Source organism: Scyliorhinus torazame, chromosome 20 (assembly GCF_047496885.1).
Source record: "Scyliorhinus torazame isolate Kashiwa2021f chromosome 20, sScyTor2.1, whole genome shotgun sequence".
Classification (NCBI taxonomy): Eukaryota; Metazoa; Chordata; class Chondrichthyes; order Carcharhiniformes; family Scyliorhinidae; genus Scyliorhinus; species Scyliorhinus torazame.
Window position 1 is genome coordinate 27,758,515 of NC_092726.1, and position 19,686 is coordinate 27,778,200.

Here is a 19,686-nt window from a genome sequence, read left to right on the forward strand (position 1 = left end):
ATCCCAAACCGCACCTTGTCCGGGTATAGGGCTGGTACAGTTCCCAAACCGCACCTTGTTCTGGTATAGGGCTGGTACAGATCCCAAACCGCACCTTGTTCTGGTATAGGGCTGGTACAGATCCCAAACCGCACCTTATCCTGGTATAGGGCTGGCACAGATCCCAAACCGCACCTTGTCCTGGTATAGGGCTGGTACAGATCCCAAACCGCACCTTTTACTGGTATAGGGCTTGTACAGATCCCAAACCGCACCTTGTCCTGGTATAGGGCTGGTACAGATCCCAAACAGCACCTTGTCCTGGTATAGGGCTGGTACAGCATCGCAAACCGCACCTTGTCCTGGTATAGGGCGGTTACAGCATCGCAAACCGCACCTTGTCCTGGGAAAGGGCTGGTACAGATCCCAAACCGCACCTTGTCCTGGTATAGGGCTGGTACAGCATCTCAAACCGCACCTTGTCCTGGTATATTGCTGGTACAGATCCCAAACCGCACCTTGTCCTGGTATAGGGCTGGTACAGCATCACAAACCACACCTTGTTCTGGTATAGGGCTGGTACAGATCCCAAACCGCACCTTGTCCTGGTATAGGGCTGGTACAGCATCACAAACCACACCTTGTTCTGGTATAGGGCTGGTACAGATCCCAAACCGCACCTTGTTCTGGTATAGGGCTGGTACAAATCCCAAACCGCACCTTGTCCTGATATAGGGCTGGTACAGATCCCAAACCGCACCTTGTCCTGATATAGGGCTGGTACAGCATCGCAAACCGCACCTTGTCCTGGTATAGGACTGGTACAGATCACAAACCGCACCTTGTCCTGGTATAGGGCTGGTACAGATCCCAAACCGCACCTTGTCCTGGTATAGGGCTGGTACAGATCCCAAACCGCACCTTGTTCTGGTATAGGGCTGGTACAGATCCCAAACGGCACCTTGTCCTGGTATAGGGCTGGTTCAGATCCCAAACCGCACCTTGCCCTGTAAAAGGCCGGTACAGATCGCGAACCGCAGCTTGTCCTGATATAGGGCTGGTACAGATCCCAAACCACACCTTGTTCTGGTATAGGGCTGGTACAGATCCCAAACCGCACCTTGTCCTGGTATAGGGCTGGTACAGCATCGCAAACCGCACCTTGTCCTGGTAGAGGGCTGGTACAGATCCCAAACCGCACCTTGTCCTGGTATAGGGCTGGTAGCATCGCAAACCTCACCTTGTTCTGGTATAGGGCTGGTACAGCATTACAAACCGCACCTTGTCCTCATATAGGGCTGGTACAGATCCCAAATCGCACCTTGTTTTGGTATAGGGCTGGTACAGATACCAAACCGCACCTTGTCCTGGTATAGGGCTGGTACAGATCCCAAACCGCACCTTGTTCTGGTAAGGGGCTGGTACAGATCCCAAACCGCACCTTGTTCTGGTATAGGGCTGGTACATATCCCAAACCGCACCTTGTTCTGGTATAGGGCTGGTACAGATCCCAAACCGCACCTTGTCCTGGTATAGGGCTGGTACAGATCCCGAACCGCACCTTGTCCTGGTATAGGGCTGGTACAGATCCCAAACCGCACCTTGTTCTGGTACAGGGCTGGTACAGATCCCAAACCGCACCTTGTTCTGGTACAGATCCCAAACCGCACCTTGTCCTGGTATAGGGCTGGTACAGATCCCAAACCGCACCTTGTCCTGGTATAGGGCTGGTACAGATCCCAAACCGCACCTTGCCCTGGTATAGAGCTGGTACAGATCGCAAACCGCACCTTGTCCTGGTATAGGGCTGGCACAGATCCCAAACCACACCTTGTTCTGGTATAGGGCTGGTACAGCATCGCAAACCGCACCTTTTCCTGGTATAGGGCTGGTACAGATCCCAAACCGCACGTTGTCCTGGTATAGGGCTTGTAGCATCGCAAACCACACCTTGTTCTGGTATAGGGCTGGTACAGCATCGCAAACCGCACCTTGTCTTCATATAGGGCTGGTACAGATCCCAAATCGCATCTTGTCCTGGCATAGGGCTGGTACAGATCCCAAACCGCACCTTGTCCTGGTATAGGGCTGGTACAGTTCCCAAACCGCACCTTGTCCTGGTATCGGGCTGGTACAGATCCCAAACCGCACCTTGTCCTGCTATAGGGCTGGTACAGCATCACAAACCACACCTTGTTCTGGTATAGGGCTGGTACAGATCCCAAACCGCACCTTGTTCTGGGAAAGCACTGGTACAGATCCCAAACCGCACCTTGTCCTGGTATAGGGCTGGTACAGCATCGCAAACTGCACCTTGTCCTGGTATAGGGCTGGTACAGCATCGCAAACCGCACCTTGTCCTGGTATAGGGCTGGGACAGATCCCAAAACGCACCTTGTCCTGGTATAGGGCTGGTACAGATCCCAAACCGCACCTTGTCCTGGTATAGGGCTGGTACAGATCCCAAACCGCACCTTGTCCTGATATAGGGCTGGTACAGATCCCAAATCGCACCTTGTCCTGATATAGGGCTGGTACAGCATCGCAAACTGCACCTTGTCCTGGTATAGGACTGGCACAGATCACAAACCGCACCATGTCCTGGCATAGGGCTGGAACAGATCCCAAACCGCACCTTGTACTGGTATAGGGCTGGTACAGATCCCAAACCGCACCTTGTTCTGGTATAGGGCTGGTACAGACCCCAAACCGCACCTTGTCCTGGTATAGGGCTGGTACAGATCCTAAACCGCATCTTGCCCTGGTATAGGGCTGGTACAGATCGCGAATCGCACCTTGTCCTGGTATAGGGCTGGCACAGATCCCAAACCACACCTTGTTCTGGTATAGGGCTGGTACAGCATCGCAAACCGATCCTTTTCCTGGTATAGGGCTGGTACAGATCCCAAACCGCACGTTGTCCTGGTATAGGGCTTGTAGCATCGCAAACCACACCTTGTTCTGGTATAGGGCTGGTACAGCATCGCAAACCGCACCTTGTCCTCATATAGGGCTGGTACAGATCCCAAATCGCATCTTGTCCTGGCATAGGGCTGGTACAGATCCCAAACCGCACTTGTCCTGGTATAGGGCTGGTACAGTTCCCAAACCGCACCTTGTTCTGGTATAGGGCTGGTACAGATCCCAAACCGCACCTTGTCCTGGTATATGGCTGGTACAGTTCCCAAACCGCACCTTGTCCTGGTATAGGGCTGGTACAGATCCCAAACCGCACCTTGTTCTGGTATAGGGCTGGTACAGATCCCAAACCGCACCTTGTCCTGGTATAGGGCTGGTACAGATCCCAAACCGCACCTTGTCCTGGTATAGGGCTGGTACATATCCCAAACCGCACCTTGTTCTGGTATAGGGCTGGTACTGATCCCAAACCGCACCTTGTCCTGGTATAGGGCTGGTACAGATCCCAAACCGCACCTTGCCCTGGTATAGGGCTGGTACAGATCGCAAACCGCACCTCGTCCGTATAGGGCTGGTACGGATCCGAAACCGCACCTTGTTCTGTTATAGGGCTGGTACAGCATCGCAAACCGCACCTTGTCCTGGTATAGGACTGGTACAGATCCCAAACCGCACCTTGTCCTGGTATAGGGCTGGTAGCATCGCAAACCACACCTTGTTCTGGTATAGGGCTGGTACAGCATCGCAAACCGCACCTTGTCCTCATATAGGGCTGGTACAGATCCCAAATCGCACCTTGTCCTGGAATAGGGCTGGTACAGCATCGCAAACCGCACCTTGTCCTGGTATAGGGCTGGTACAGATCCCAAACCGCACCTAGTCCTGGTATAGGGCTAGTACATATCCCAAACCGCACCTTGTCCTGGTATAGGGCTGGTACAGATCCCAAACCGCACCTTGTTCTGCTATAGGGCTGGTACAGATCCCAAACCGCACCTTGTCCTGGTATAGGGCTGGTACAGATCCCAAACCGCACCTTGTCCTGGTATAGGGCTGGCACAGATCCCAAATCGCACCTTGTCCTGGTTTAGGGCTGGTACAGATCCCAAACCGCCCCTTGTCCTGGTATAGGGCTGGTACAGATACCAAACCGCACCTTGTTTTGGGATAGGGCTGGTACAGATCCCAAACCGCATCTTGTCCGGGTATAGGGCTGGTACAGTTCCCAAACCGCACCTTGTTCTGGTATAGGGCTGGTAGAGATCCCAAACCGCACCTTGTTCTGGTATAGGGCTGGTACAGATCCCAAACCGCACCTTGTCCTGGTATAGGGCTGGCACAGATCCCAAACCGCACCTTGTCCTGGTATAGGGCTGGTACAGATCCCAAACCGCACCTTGTACTGGTATAGGGCTGGTACAGATCCCAAACCGCACCTTGTCCTGGTATAGGGCTGGTACAGATCCCAAACAGCACCTTGTCCTGGTATAGGGCTGGTACAGCATCGCAAACCGCACCTTGTCCTGGTATAGCGCTGGTACAGCATCGCAAACCGCACCTTGTCCTGGGAAAGGGCTGGTACAGATCCCAAACCGCACCTTGTCCTGGTATAGGGCTGGTACAGCATCTCAAACCGCACCTTGTCCTCGTATAGGGCTGGTACAGATCCCAAACCGCACCTTGTCCTGGTATAGGGCTGGTACAGATCCCAAACCGCACCTTGTCCTGGTATGGGGCTGGTACAGATCCCAAACCGCAACTTGTTCTGGTATAGGGCTGGTACAGATCCCAAACCGCACCTTGTCCTGGTATAGGGCTGGTACAGATCCCAAACCGCACCTTGTCCTGGTATAGGGCTGGTACAGATCCCAAACAGCACCTTGTCCTGGGAAAGGGCTGGTACAGCATCGCAAACCGCACCTTGTCTTGGTATAGGGCTGGTACAGACCCCAAACCGCACCTTGTCCTGGTATAGGGCTGGTACAGCATCTCAAACCGCACCTTGTCCTGGTATAGGGCTGGTACAGATCCCAAACCGCACCTTGTCCTGGTATAGGGCTGGTACAGATCCCAAACTGCACCTTGTCCTGGTATAGGGCTGGTACAGCATCACAAACCACACCTTGTTCTGGTATAGGGCTGGTACAGATCCCAAACCGCACCTTGTTCTGGTATAGGGCTGGTACAGATCCCAAACCGCACCTTGTCCTGATATAGGGCTGGTATAGATCCCAAACCGCACCTTGTCCTGATATAGGGCTGGTACAGCATCGCAAACCGCACCTTGTCCTGGTATAGGACTGGTACAGATCACAAACCGCACCTTGTTCTGGTATAGGGCTGGTACAGATCCCAAACCGCACCTTGTCCTGGTATAGGGCTGGTACAGATCCCAAACCGCACCTTGTTCTGGTATAGGGCTGGTACAGATCCCAAACGGCACCTTGTCCTGGTATAGGGCTGGTTCAGATCACAAACCGCACCTTGCCCTGGTATAGGGCTGGTACAGATCGCGAACCGCAGCTTGTCCTGGTATAGGGCTGGTACAGATCCCAAACCACACCTTGTTCTGGTATAGGGCTGGTACAGATCCCAAACCGCACCTTGTCCTGGTATAGGGCTGGTACAGATCCCAAACCGCACCTTGCCCTGGTATAGAGCTGGTACAGATCGCAAACCGCACCTTGTCCTGGTATAGGGCTGGCACAGATCCCAAACCACACCTTGTTCTGGTATAGGGCTGGTACAGCATCGCAAACCGCACCTTTTCCTGGTATAGGGCTGGTACAGATCCCAAACCGCACGTTGTCCTGGTATAGGGCTGGTACAGATCCCAAACCGCACCTTGTCCTGGTATAGGGCTGGCACAGATCCCAAATCGCACCTTGTCCTGGTTTAGGGCTGGTACAGATCCCAAACCGCACCTTGTCCTGGTATATGGCTGGTACAGTTCCCAAACCGCACCTTGTCCTGGTATAGGGCTGGTACAGATCCCAAACCGCACCTTGTTCTGGTATAGGGCTGGTACAGATCCCAAACCGCACCTTGTCCTGGTATAGGGCAGGTACAGATCCCAAACCGCACCTTGTCCTGGTATAGGGCTGGTACAGATCCCAAACCGCACCTTGTTCTGGTATAGGGCTGGTACAGATCCCAAACCGCACCTTGTCCTGGTATAGGGCTGGTACAGATCCCAAACCGCACCTTGCCCTGGTATAGGGCTGGTACAGATCGCAAACCGCACCTCGTCCGTATAGGGCTGGTACGGATCCGAAACCGCACCTTGTTCTGTTATAGGGCTGGTACAGCATCGCAAACCGCACCTTGTTCTGTTATAGGGCTGGTACAGCATCGCAAACCGCACCTTGCACTGATATAGGGCTGGCACAGATCCCAAACCTCACCTTGTCCTGGTATAGGGCTGGTACAGATCCCAAACCGCACCTTGTCCTGGTATAGGGCTGGTAGCATCGCAAACCACACCTTGTTCTGGTATAGGGCTGGTACAGCATCGCAAACCGCACCTTGTCCTCATATAGGGCTGGTACAGATCCCAAATCGCACCTTGTCCTGGAATAGGGCTGGTACAGCATCGCAAACCGCACCTTGTCCTGGTATAGGGCTGGTACAGATCCCAAACCGCACCTAGTCCTGGTATAGGGCTAGTACATATCCGAAACCGCACCTTGTACTGGTATAGGGCTGGTACAGATCCCAAACCGCACTTTGTTCTGCTATAGGGCTGGTACAGATCCCAAACCGCACCTTGTCCTGGTATAGGGCTGGTACAGATCACAAACCGCACCTTGTCCTGGTATAGGGCTGGCACAGATCCCAAATCGCACCTGGTCCTGGTTTAGGGCTGGTACAGATCCCAAACCGCCCCTTGTCCTGGTATAGGGCTGGTACAGATACCAAACCGCTCCTTGTTTTGGGATAGGGCTGGTACAGATCCGAAACCGCACCTTGTCCTGGTATAGGGCTGGTACAGTTCCCAAACCGCACCTTGTCCTGGTATAGGGCTGGTACAGATCCCAAACCGCACCTTGTTCTGGTATAGGGCTGGTACAGATCCCAAACCGCACCTTGTCCTGGTATAGGGCTGGTACAGATCCCAAACCGCACCTTGTCCTGGTATAGGGCTGGCACAGATCCCAAACCGCACCTTGTCCTGGTATAGGGCTGGTACAGATCCCAAACCGCACCTTGTACTGGTATAGGGCTGGTACAGATCCCAAACCGCACCTTGTCCTGGTATAGGGCTGGTACAGATCCCAAACAGCACCTTGTCCTGGTATAGGGCTGGTACAGCATCGCAAACCGCACCTTGTCCTGGTATAGGGCTGGTACAGCATCGCAAACCGCACCTTGTCCTGGGAAAGGGCTAGTACAGATCCCAAACCGCACCTTGTACTGGTATAGGGTTGGTACAGCATCTCAAACCGCACCTTGTCCTGGTATAGGGCTGGTACAGATCCCAAACCGCACCTTGTCCTGGTATAGGGCTGGTACAGATCCCAAACCGCACCTTGTCCTGGTATGGGGCTGGTACAGATCCCAAACCGCAACTTGTTCTGGTATAGGGCTGGTACAGATCCCAAACCGCACCTTGTCCTGGTATAGGGCTGGTACAGATCCCAAACAGCACCTTGTCCTGGGAAAGGGCTGGTACAGCATCGCACACCGCACCTTGTCCTGGTATCGGGCTGGTACAGACCCCAAACCGCACCTTGTCCTGGTATAGGGCTGGTACAGCATCTCAAACCGCACCTTGTCCTGGTATATTGCTGGTACAGATCCCAAACCGCACCTTGTCCTGGTATAGGGCTGGTACAGATCCCAAACCGCACCTTGTCCTGGTATAGGGCTGGTACAGCATCACAAACCACACCTTGTTCTGGTATAGGGCTGGTACAGATCCCAAACCGCACCTTGTTCTGGTATAGGGCTGGTACAGATCCCAAACCGCACCTTGTCCTGATATAGGGCTGGTACAGATCCCAAACCGCACCTTGTCTTGATATAGGGCTGGTACAGCATCGCAAACCGCACCTTGTCCTGGTATAGGACTGGTACAGATCACAAACCGCACCTTGTCCTGGTATAGGCCTGGTACAGATCCCAAACCGCACCTTGTCCTGGTATGGGGCTGGTACAGATCCCAAACCGCAACTTGTTATGGTATAGGGCTGGTACAGATCCGAAACCGCACCTTGTCCTGGTATAGGGCTGCTACAGATCCCAAACCGCACCTTGTCCTGGTATAGGGCTGGTACAGATCCCAAACAGCACCTTGTCCTGGGAAAGGGCTGGTACAGCATCGCAAACCGCACCTTGTCCTGGTATAGGGCTGGTACAGACCCCAAACCGCACCTTGTCCTGGTATAGGGCTGGTACAGCATCTCAAACCGCACCTTGTACTGGTATATTGCTGGTACAGATCCCAAACCGCACCTTGTCCTGGTATAGGGCTGGTACAGATCCCAAATCGCACCTTGTCCTGGTATAGGGCTGGTACAGCATCACAAACCACACCTTGTTCTGGTATAGGGCTGGTACAGATCCCAAACCGCACCTTGTTCTGGTATAGGGCTGGTACAGATCCCAAACCGCACCTTGTCCTGATATAGGGCTGGTACAGATCCCAAACCGCACCTTGTCCTGATATAGGGCTGGTACAGCATCGCAAACCGCACCTTGTCCTGGTATAGGACTGGTACAGATCACAAACCGCACCTTGTCCTGGTATTGGGCTGGTACAGATCCCAAACCGCACCTTGTCCTGGTATAGGGCTGGTACAGATCCCAAACCGCACTTTGTTCTGGTATAGGGCTGGTACAGATCCCAAACGGCACCTTGTCCTGGTATAGGGCTGGTTCAGATCCCAAACCGCACCTTGCCCTGGTATAGGGCTGGTACTGATCGCGAACCGCACCTTGTCCTGGTATAGGGCTGGTACAGATCCCAAACCACACCTTGTTCTGGTATAGGGCTGGTACAGATCCCAAACCGCACCTTGTCCTGGTATAGGGCTGGTACAGCATCGTAAACCGCACCTTGTCCTGGTATAGGGCTGGTACAGATCCCAAACCGCACCTTGTCCTGGTATAGGGCTGGTAGCATCGCAAACCACACCTTGTTCTGGTATAGGGCTGGTACAGCATCGCAAACCGCACCTTGTCCTCATATAGGGCTGGTACAGATCCCAAACCGCACCTTGTCCTGATATAGGGCTGGTACAGATCCCAAACCGCACCTTGTCTTGATATAGGGCTGGTACAGCATCGCAAACCGCACCTTGTCCTGGTATAGGACTGGTACAGATCACAAACCGCACCTTGTCCTGGTATAGGCCTGGTACAGATCCCAAAGCGCACCTTGTCCTGGTATGGGGCTGGTACAGATCCCAAACCGCAACTTGTTATGGTATAGGGCTGGTACAGATCCGAAACCGCACCTTGTCCTGGTATAGGGCTGCTACAGATCCCAAACCGCACCTTGTCCTGGTATAGGGCTGGTACAGATCCCAAACAGCACCTTGTCCTGGGAAAGGGCTGGTACAGCATCGCAAACCGCACCTTGTCCTGGTATAGGGCTGGTACAGACCCCAAACCGCACCTTGTCCTGGTATAGGGCTGGTACAGCATCTCAAACCGCACCTTGTACTGGTATATTGCTGGTACAGATCCCAAACCGCACCTTGTCCAGGTATAAGGCTGGTACAGATCCCAAATCGCACCTTGTCCTGGTATAGGGCTGGTACAGCATCACAAACCACACCTTGTTCTGGTATAGGGCTGGTACAGATCCCAAACCGCACCTTGTTCTGGTATAGGGCTGGTACAGATCCCAAACCGCACCTTGTCCTGATATAGGGCTGGTACAGATCCCAAACCGCACCTTGTCCTGATATAGGGCTGGTACAGCATCGCAAACCGCACCTTGTCCTGGTATAGGACTGGTACAGATCACAAACCGCACCTTGTCCTGGTATTGGGCTGGTACAGATCCCAAACCGCACCTTGTCCTGGTATAGGGCTGGTACAGATCCCAAACCGCACTTTGTTCTGGTATAGGGCTGGTACAGATCCCAAACGGCACCTTGTCCTGGTATAGGGCTGGTTCAGATCCCAAACCGCACCTTGCCCTGGTATAGGGCTGGTACAGATCGCGAACCGCACCTTGTCCTGGTATAGGGCTGGTACAGATCCCAAACCACACCTTGTTCTGGTATAGGGCTGGTACAGATCCCAAACCGCACCTTGTCCTGGTATAGGGCTGGTACAGCATCGCAAACCGCACCTTGTCCTGGTATAGGGCTGGTACAGATCCCAAACCGCACCTTGTCCTGGTATAGGGCTGGTAGCATCGCAAACCACACCTTGTTCTGGTATAGGGCTGGTACAGCATCGCAAACCGCACCTTGTCCTCATATAGGGCTGGTACAGCTCCCAAACCGCATCTTGTTCTGGTATAGGGCTGGTACAGATCCCAAACGGCACCTTGTCCTGGTATAGGGCTGGTTCAGATCCCAAACCGCACCTTGCCCTGGTATAGGGCTGGTACAGATCGCGAACCGCACCTTGTCCTGGTATAGGGCTGGTACTGATCCCAAACCACACCTTGTTCTGGTATAGGGCTGGTACAGATCACAAACCGCACCTTGTCCTGGTATAGGGCTGGCACAGATCCCAAATCGCACCTTGTCCTGGTTTAGGGCTGGTACAGATCCCAAACCGCCCCTTGTCCTGATATAGGGCTGGTACAGATACCAAACCGCACCTTGTTTTGGGATAGGGCTGTTACAGATCCCAAACCGCACCTTGTCCTGGTATAGGGCTGGTACAGTTCCCAAACCGCACCTTGTCCTGGTATAGGGCTGGTACAGATCCCAAACCGCACCTTGTTCTGGTATAGGGCTGGTACAGATCCCAAACCGCACCTTCTCCTGGTATAGGGCTGGTACAGATCCCAAACCGCACCTTGTCCTGGTATAGGGCTGGCACAGATCCCAAACCGCACCTTGTCCTGGTATAGGGCTGGTACAGATCCCAAACCGCACCTTGTACTGGTATAGGGCTGGTACAGATCCCTAACCGCACCTTGTCCTGGTATAGGGCTGGTACAGATCCCAAACCGCACCTTGTACTGGTATAGGGCTGGTACAGCATCGCAAACCGCACCTTGTCCTGGTATAGGGCTGGTACAGCATCGCAAACCGCACCTTGTCCTGGGAAAGGGCTGGTACAGATCCCAAACCGCACATTGTCCTGGTATAGGGCTGGTACAGCATCTCAAACCGCACCTTGTCCTGGTATAGGGCTGGTACAGATCCCAAACCGCACCTTGTCCTGGTATAGGGCTGGTACAGATCCCAAACCGCACCTTGTCCTGGTATGGGGCTGGTACAGATCCCAAACCGCAACTTGATCTGGTATAGGGCTGGTACAGATCCCAAACCGCACCTTGTCCTGGTATAGGGCTGGTACAGATCCCAAACAGCACCTTGTCCTGGGAAAGGGCTGGTACAGCATCGCAAACCGCACCTTGTCCTGGTATAGGGCTGGTACAGACCCCAAACCGCACCTTGTCCTGGTATAGGGCTGGTACAGCATCTCAAACCGCACCTTGTCCTGGTATATTGCTGGTACAGATCCCAAACCGCACCTTGTCCTGGTATAGGGCTGGTACAGATCCCAAACCGCACCTTGTCCTGGTATAGGGCTGGTACAGCATCACAAACCACACCTTGTTCTGGTATAGGGCTGGTACAGATCCCAAACCGCACCTTGTTCTGGTATAGGGCTGGTACAGATCCCAAACCGCACCTTGTCCTGATATAGGGCTGGTACAGATCCCAAACCGCACCTTGTCTTGATATAGGGCTGGTACAGCATCGCAAACCGCACCTTGTCCTGGTATAGGACTGGTACAGATCCCAAACCGCACCTTGTCCTGGTATAGGGCTGCTACAGATCCCAAACCGCACCTTGTCCTGGTATGGGGCTGGTACAGATCCCAAACCGCAACTTGTTCTGGTATAGGGCTGGTACAGATTCAAACCGCACCTTGTCCTGCTATAGGGCTGGTACAGATCCCAAACCGCACCTTGTCCTGGTATAGGGCTGGTACAGATCCCAAACAGCACCTTGTCCTGGGAAAGGGCTGGTACAGCATCGCAAACTGTACCTTGTCCTGGTATAGGGCTGGTACAGACACCAAACCGCACCTTGTCCTGGTATAGGGCTTGTACAGCATCTTAACCCGCACCTTGTCCTGGTATATTGCTGGTACAGATCCCAAACCGCACCTTGTCCTGGTATAGGGCTGGTACAGATCCTAAACCGCACCTTGTCCTGGTATAGGGCTGGTACAGCATCACAAACCACACCTTGTTCTGGTATAGGGCTGGTACAGATCCCAAACCGCACCTTGTTCTGGTATAGGGCTGGTACAGATCCCAAACCGCACCTTGTCCTGATATAGGGCTGGTACAGATTCCAAACCGCACCTTGTCCTGATATAGGGCTGGTACAGCATCGCAAACCGCACCTTGTCCTGGTATAGGACTGGTACAGATCACAAACCGCACCTTGTCCTGGTATAGGGCTGGTACAGATCCCAAACCGCACCTTGTCCTTGTATAGGGCTGGTACAGATCCCAAACCGCACCTTGTTCTGGTATAGGGCAGGTACAGATCCCAAACGGCACCTTGTCCTGGTATAGGGCTGGTTCAGATCCCAAACCGCACCTTGCCCTGGTATAGGGCTGGTACAGATGGCGAACCGCACATTGTCCTGGTATAGGGCTGGTACAGATCCCAAACCACACCTTGTTCTGGTATAGGGCTGGTACAGATCCCAAACCGCACCTTGTCCTGGTATAGGGCTGGTACAGCATCGCAAACCGCACCTTGTCCTGGTATAGGGCTGGTACAGATCCCAAACCGCACCTTGTCCTGGTATAGGGCTGGTAGCATCGCAAACCACACCTTGCCCTGGCATAGGGCTGGTACAGCATCGCAAACCGCACCTTGTCCTCATATAGGGCTGGTACAGATCCCAAACCGCACCTTGTCCTGGTATAGGGCTGGTACAGATCCCAAACCGCACCTTGTCCTGGTATTGGGCTGGTACAGATCCCAAACCGCACCTTGTCCTGGTATAGGGCTGGTACAGATCCCAAACCGCACCTTGTTCTGGTATAGGGCTGGTACAGATCCCAAACCGCACCTTGTCCTGGTATAGGGCTGGTACAGATCCCAAACCGCACCTTGTCGTGGTATAGGGCTGGCACAGATCCCAAACCGCACCTTGTCCTGGTATAGGGCTGGTACAGATCCCAAACCGCACCTTGTACTGGTATAGGGCTGGTACAGATCCCAAACCGCACCTTGTCCTGGTATAGGGCTGGCACAGATCCCAAACCGCACCTTGTCCTGGTATAGGGCTGGTACAGATCCCAAACCGCACCTTGTACTGGTATAGGGCTGGTACAGATCCCAAACCGCACCTTGTCCTGGTATAGAGCTGGTACAGATCGCAAACCGCACCTTGTCCTGGTATAGGGCTGGCACAGATCCCAAACCACACCTTGTTCTGATATAGGGCTGGTACAGCATCGCAAACCGCACCTTTTCCTGGTATAGGGCTGGTACAGATCCCAAACCGCACGTTGTCCTGGTATAGGGCTTGTAGCATCGCAAACCACACCTTGTTCTGGTATAGGGCTGGTACAGCATCGCAAACCGCACCTTGTCTTCATATAGGGCTGGTACAGATCCCAAACCGCACCTTGTCCTGGTATAGTGCTGGTACAGGTCACAAACCGCACCTTGTACTGGTATAGGGCTGGCACAGATCCCAAATCGCACCTTGTCCTGGTTTAGGGCTGGTACAGATCCCAAACCGCACCTTGTCCTGGTATAGGGCTGGTACAGCTCCCAAACCGCACCTTGTTCTGGTATAGGGCTGGTACAGATCCCAAACCGCACCTTGTCCTGGTATATGGCTGGTACAGTTCCCAAACCGCACCTTGTCCTGGTATAGGGCTGGTACAGCTCCCAAACCGCACCTTGTTCTGGTATAGGGCTGGTACAGATCCCAAACCGCACCTTGTCCTGGTATATGGCTGGTACAGTTCCCAAACCGCACCTTGTCCTGGTATAGGGCTGGTACAGATCCCAAACCGCACCTTGTTCTGGTATAGGGCTGGTACAGATCCCAAACCGCACCTTGTCCTGGTATAGGGCTGGTACAGATCCCAAACCGCACCTTGTCCTGGTAGAGGGCTGGTACAGATCCCAAACCGCACCTTGTTCTGGTATAGGGCTGGTACTGATCCCAAACCGCACCTTGTCCTGGTATAGGGCTGGTACAGATCCCAAACCGCACCTTGCCCTGGTATAGGGCTGGTACAGATCGCAAACCGCACCTCGTCCGTATAGGGCTGGTACGGATCCGAAACCGCACCTTGTTCTGTTATAGGGCTGGTACAGCATCGCAAACCGCACCTTGTCCTGGTATAGGGCTGGTACAGATCCCAAACAGCACCTTGTCCTGGTATAGGGCTGGTAGCATCGCAAACCACACCTTGTTTTGGTATAGGGCTGGTACAGCATCGCAAACCGCTCCTTGTCCTCATATAGGGCTGGTACAGATCCCAAATCGCACCTTGTCCTGGAATAGGGCTGGTACAGCATCGCAAACCGCACCTTGTCCTGGTATAGGGCTGGTACAGATCCCAAACCGCACCTAGTCCTGGTATAGGGCTAGTACATATCCGAAACCGCACCTTGTACTGGTATAGGGCTGGTACAGATCCCAAACCGCACCTTGTTCTGCTATACGGCTGGTACAGATCCCAAACCGCACCTTGTCCTGGTATAGGGCTGGCACAGATCCCAAATCGCACCTTGTCCTGGTATAGGGCTTGTAGCATCGCAAACCACACCTTGTTCTGGTATAGGGCTGGTACAGCATCGCAAACCGCACCTTGTCTTCATATAGGGCTGGTACAGATCCCAAACCGCACCTTGTCCTGGTATAGTGCTGGTACAGGTCACAAACCGCACCTTGTACTGGTATAGGGCTGGCACAGATCCCAAATCGCACCTTGTCCTGGTTTAGGGCTGGTACAGATCCCAAACCGCACCTTGTCCTGGTATAGGGCTGGTACAGCTCCCAAACCGCACCTTGTTCTGGTATAGGGCTGGTACAGATCCCAAACCGCACCTTGTCCTGGTATATGGCTGGTACAGTTCCCAAACCGCACCTTGTCCTGGTATAGGGCTGGTACAGCTCCCAAACCGCACCTTGTTCTGGTATAGGGCTGGTACAGATCCCAAACCGCACCTTGTCCTGGTATATGGCTGGTACAGTTCCCAAACCGCACCTTGTCCTGGTATAGGGCTGGTACAGATCCCAAACCGCACCTTGTTCTGGTATAGGGCTGGTACAGATCCCAAACCGCACCTTGTCCTGGTATAGGGCTGGTACAGATCCCAAACCGCACCTTGTCCTGGTAGAGGGCTGGTACAGATCCCAAACCGCACCTTGTTCTGGTATAGGGCTGGTACTGATCCCAAACCGCACCTTGTCCTGGTATAGGGCTGGTACAGATCCCAAACCGCACCTTGCCCTGGTATAGGGCTGGTACAGATCGCAAACCGCACCTCGTCCGTATAGGGCTGGTACGGATCCGAAACCGCACCTTGTTCTGTTATAGGGCTGGTACAGCATCGCAAACCGCACCTTGTCCTGGTATAGGGCTGGTACAGATCCCAAACAGCACCTTGTCCTGGTATAGGGCTGGTAGCATCGCAAACCACACCTTGTTTTGGTATAGGGCTGGTACAGCATCGCAAACCGCTCCTTGTCCTCATATAGGGCTGGTACAGATCCCAAATCGCACCTTGTCCTGGAATAGGGCTGGTACAGCATCGCAAACTGCACCTTGTCCTGGTACAAGGGCTGGTACAGATCCCAAACCGCACCTAGTCCTGGTATAGGGCTAGTACATATCCGAAACCGCACCTTGTACTGGTATAGGGCTGGTACAGATCCCAAACCGCACCTTGTTCTGCTATACGGCTGGTACAGATCCCAAACCGCACCTTGTCCTGGTATAGGGCTGGCACAGATCCCAAATCGCACCTTGTCCTGGTTTAGGGCTGGTACAGATCCCAAACCGCACCTTGTTCTGGTATAGGGCTGGTACAGATCCCAAACCGCCCCTTGTCCTGGTATAGGGCTGGTACAGATACCAAACCGCACCTTGTTTTGGGATAGGGCTGGTACAGTTCCCAAACCGCACCTTGTCCTGGTATAGGGCTGGTACAGTTCCCAAACCGCACCTTGTCCTGGTATAGGGCTGGTACAGATCCCAAACCGCACCTTGTTCTGGTATAGGGCTGGTACAGATCCCAAACCGCACCTTGTCCTGGTATAGGGCTGGTACAGATCCCAAACCGCACCTTGTTCTGGTATAGGGCTGGTACAGATCCCAAACCGCACCTTGTTCTGGTATAGGGCTGGTACAGATCCCAAACCGCACCTTGTACTGGTATAGGGCTGGTACAGATCCCAAACCACACCTTGTTCTGGTATAGGGCTGGTACAGATCCCAAACCGCACCTTGTCCTGGTATAGGGCTGGTACAGATCCCAAACCGCACCTTGTCCTGGTATAGGGCTGGCACAGATCCCAAACCGCACCTTGTCCTGGTATAGGGCTGGTACAGATCCCAAACCGCACCTTATACTGGTATAGGGCTGGTACAGATCCCAAACCGCACCTTGTCCTGGTATAGGGCTGGTACAGATCTCAAACAGCACCTTGTCCTGGTATAGGGCTGGTACAGCATCGCAAACCGCACCTTGTCCTGGTATAGGGCTGGTACAGCATCGCAAACCGCACCTTGTCCTGGGAAAGGGCTGGTACAGATCCCAAACCGCACCTTGTCCTGGTATAGGGCTGGTACAGCATCTCAAACCGCACCTTGTCCTGGTATAGGGCTGGTACAGATCCCAAACCGCACCTTGTCCTGGTATAGGGCTGGTACAGATCCCAAACCGCACCTTGTCCTGGTATGGGGCTGGTACAGATCCCAAACCGCAACTTGTTCTGGTATAGGGCTGGTACAGATCCCAAACCGCACCTTGTCCTGGTATAGGGCTGGTACAGATCCCAAACAGCACCTTGTCCTGGGAAAGGGCTGGTACAGCATCGCAAACCGCACCTTGTCCTGGTATAGGGCTGGTACAGACCCCAAACCGCACCTTGTCCTGGTATAGGGCTGGTACAGCATCTCAAACCGCACCTTGTCCTGGTATATTGCTGGTACAGATCCCAAACCGCACCTTGTCCTGGTATAGGGCTGGTACAGATCCCAAACCGCACCTTGTCCTGGTATAGGGCTGGTACAGCATCACAAACCACACCTTGTTCTGGTATAGGGCTGGCACAGATCCCAAACCGCACCTTGTTCTGGTATAGGGCTGGTTCAGATCCCAAACCGCACCTTGTCCTGATATAGGGCTGGTACAGATCCCAAACCGCACCTTGTCTTGATATAGGGCTGGTACAGCATCGCAAACCGCACCTTGTCCTGGTATAGGACTGGTACAGATCACAAACCGCACCTTGTCCTGGTATAGGGCTGGTACAGATCCCAAACCGCACCTTGTCCTGGTATAGGGCTGGTACAGATCCCAAACCGCACCTTGTTCTTGTATAGGGCTGGTACAGATCCCAAACGGCACCTTGTCCTGGTATAGGGCTGGTTCAGATCCCAAACCGCACCTTGCCCTGGTATAGGGCTGGTACAGATCGCGAACCGCACCTTGTCCTGGTATAGGGCTGGTACAGATCCCAAACCACACCTTGTTCTGGTATAGGGCTGGTACAGATCCCAAACCGCACCTTGTCCTGGTATAGGGCTGGTACAGATCCCAAACCGCACCTTGTCCTGGTATAGGGCTGGTACAGCATCGCAAACCGCACCTTGTCCTGGTATAGGGCTGGTACAGATCCCAAACCGCACCTTGTCCTGGTACAGATCCCAAACCGCACCTTGTCCTGGTATAGGGCTGGTACAGATCCCAAACCGCACCTTGTCCTGGTATAGGGCTGGTACAGATCCCAAACCGCACCTTTTTCTGGTATAGGGCTGGTACAGATCCCAAACCGCACCTTGTTCTGGTATAGGGCTGGTACAGATCCCAAACCGCACCTTGTCCTGGTATAGGGCTGGTACAGATCCCAAACCGCACCTTGTTCTGGTATAGGGCTGGTACAGATCCCAAACCGCACCTTGTCCTGGTATAGGGCTGGTACAGATCCCAAACCGCACCTTGTTCTGATATAGGGCTGGTACAGATCCCAAACCGCACCTTGTCCTGGTATAGGGCTGGTACAGCATCGCAAACCGCACCTTGTCCTGGTATAGGGCTGGTACAGATCCCAAACCGCACCTTGTCCTGGGATAGGGCTGGTACAGATCCCAAACCGCACCTTGTCCTGGGATAGGGATGGTACAGATCCCAAACAGCACCTTGTCCTGGTGTGGGGCTACCTTGGTTGTGCTGAATTCGGCCGAGGGCTTGGCCAGGTCAGCCCCAATGTCTTGGTGCACTCGGATTGAGTGTCCCTCCCACTCACAGGACCGTGTGTGCCTTGCCCGATTCAGGATCTTCTCCCTGTCTTGGCACCGGTGCAGCTTCGTGGTGATGGCCTGGGCCTGCTCCCCCGTTTTAGGCCTCGGCCTGCTTGACCTGTGGGCTCTGTTATACCTCTGGGGGCTTGGGGTTGTTTCCCCACCCCCCACCCCCCTGACCCCCCCCCCACGCACTCAGTGGGGTTCCAGCCCGCGATACCCTCCAGTGCGGAGATTTTGGCGACGCGACCGGTTCTCCTGTTCCGCGAGCTTCCCTTTCAGCGATTCCCTTGGCCGCCATCAATTCTTGCCATCGCCGTCTCCAATGTGGTGATCCGGCCTCTCTGGGCAGTCGCTGCTTTCTTCAGCTCCCTGACGGCTGCCTCCTGCACTTCCTGCCGTTGCTCCATCTTTTCCAGCGCCACCTTGAAGGGGGCCAGGGCTTCCACGACAGCCAGTTTGACCGTTGCCATCAATTCTAGTTTGATGGCGTCTCAGTGCTTCAAGAGCTCCTGTGTTTGGAGGTCCATCCGTTCGCTTATCTCGGGAGTGGGGCGGGGGGGGGGGGGAGGGGGTGGTAGGAGGGGCTAGTCCGGCTCGTGCCTCACTGTTATGGGCCAGGGTTTAGAGAACCCCAAAGTGTATCATGGAGTTGACCTGACCCACAACTTTTACTAGATTGTGGTATGGGGAGCACACGGCCCACTCTACAGGGGTGGGACAGCAGAAATGGAAAAGTATTTTTTAAAGCAAAACAATGTTTATTCTATGAACTCAAGTTAACCTTTTTAAAACATACAGTGAACATCTTAGCAACCATTAATTCAAATACAACCCCCAAAGAATACAACACTAAGTAATCCTTTAAACGTTCCTTTTAACATCCACAAGACTTAAAACACCTTTTACCAGAAGCACATCAGGTTAAAGTCACTACAGTTATTAGTTTTAAATCAACAGGATCGATTTATAGTCTTTAGGTTACAGAGAGAGATTCATACACCTTCTGGCTGTGACTGCAGCTATCCAGCTCTGAATGCAAAACTAAAACACAACCTGCAACAAACAGCCTAAAACGAAAGTAAAAAGCTGTCAGACAGCCCAGCTCCACCCACTCTGTGACATCACTGCA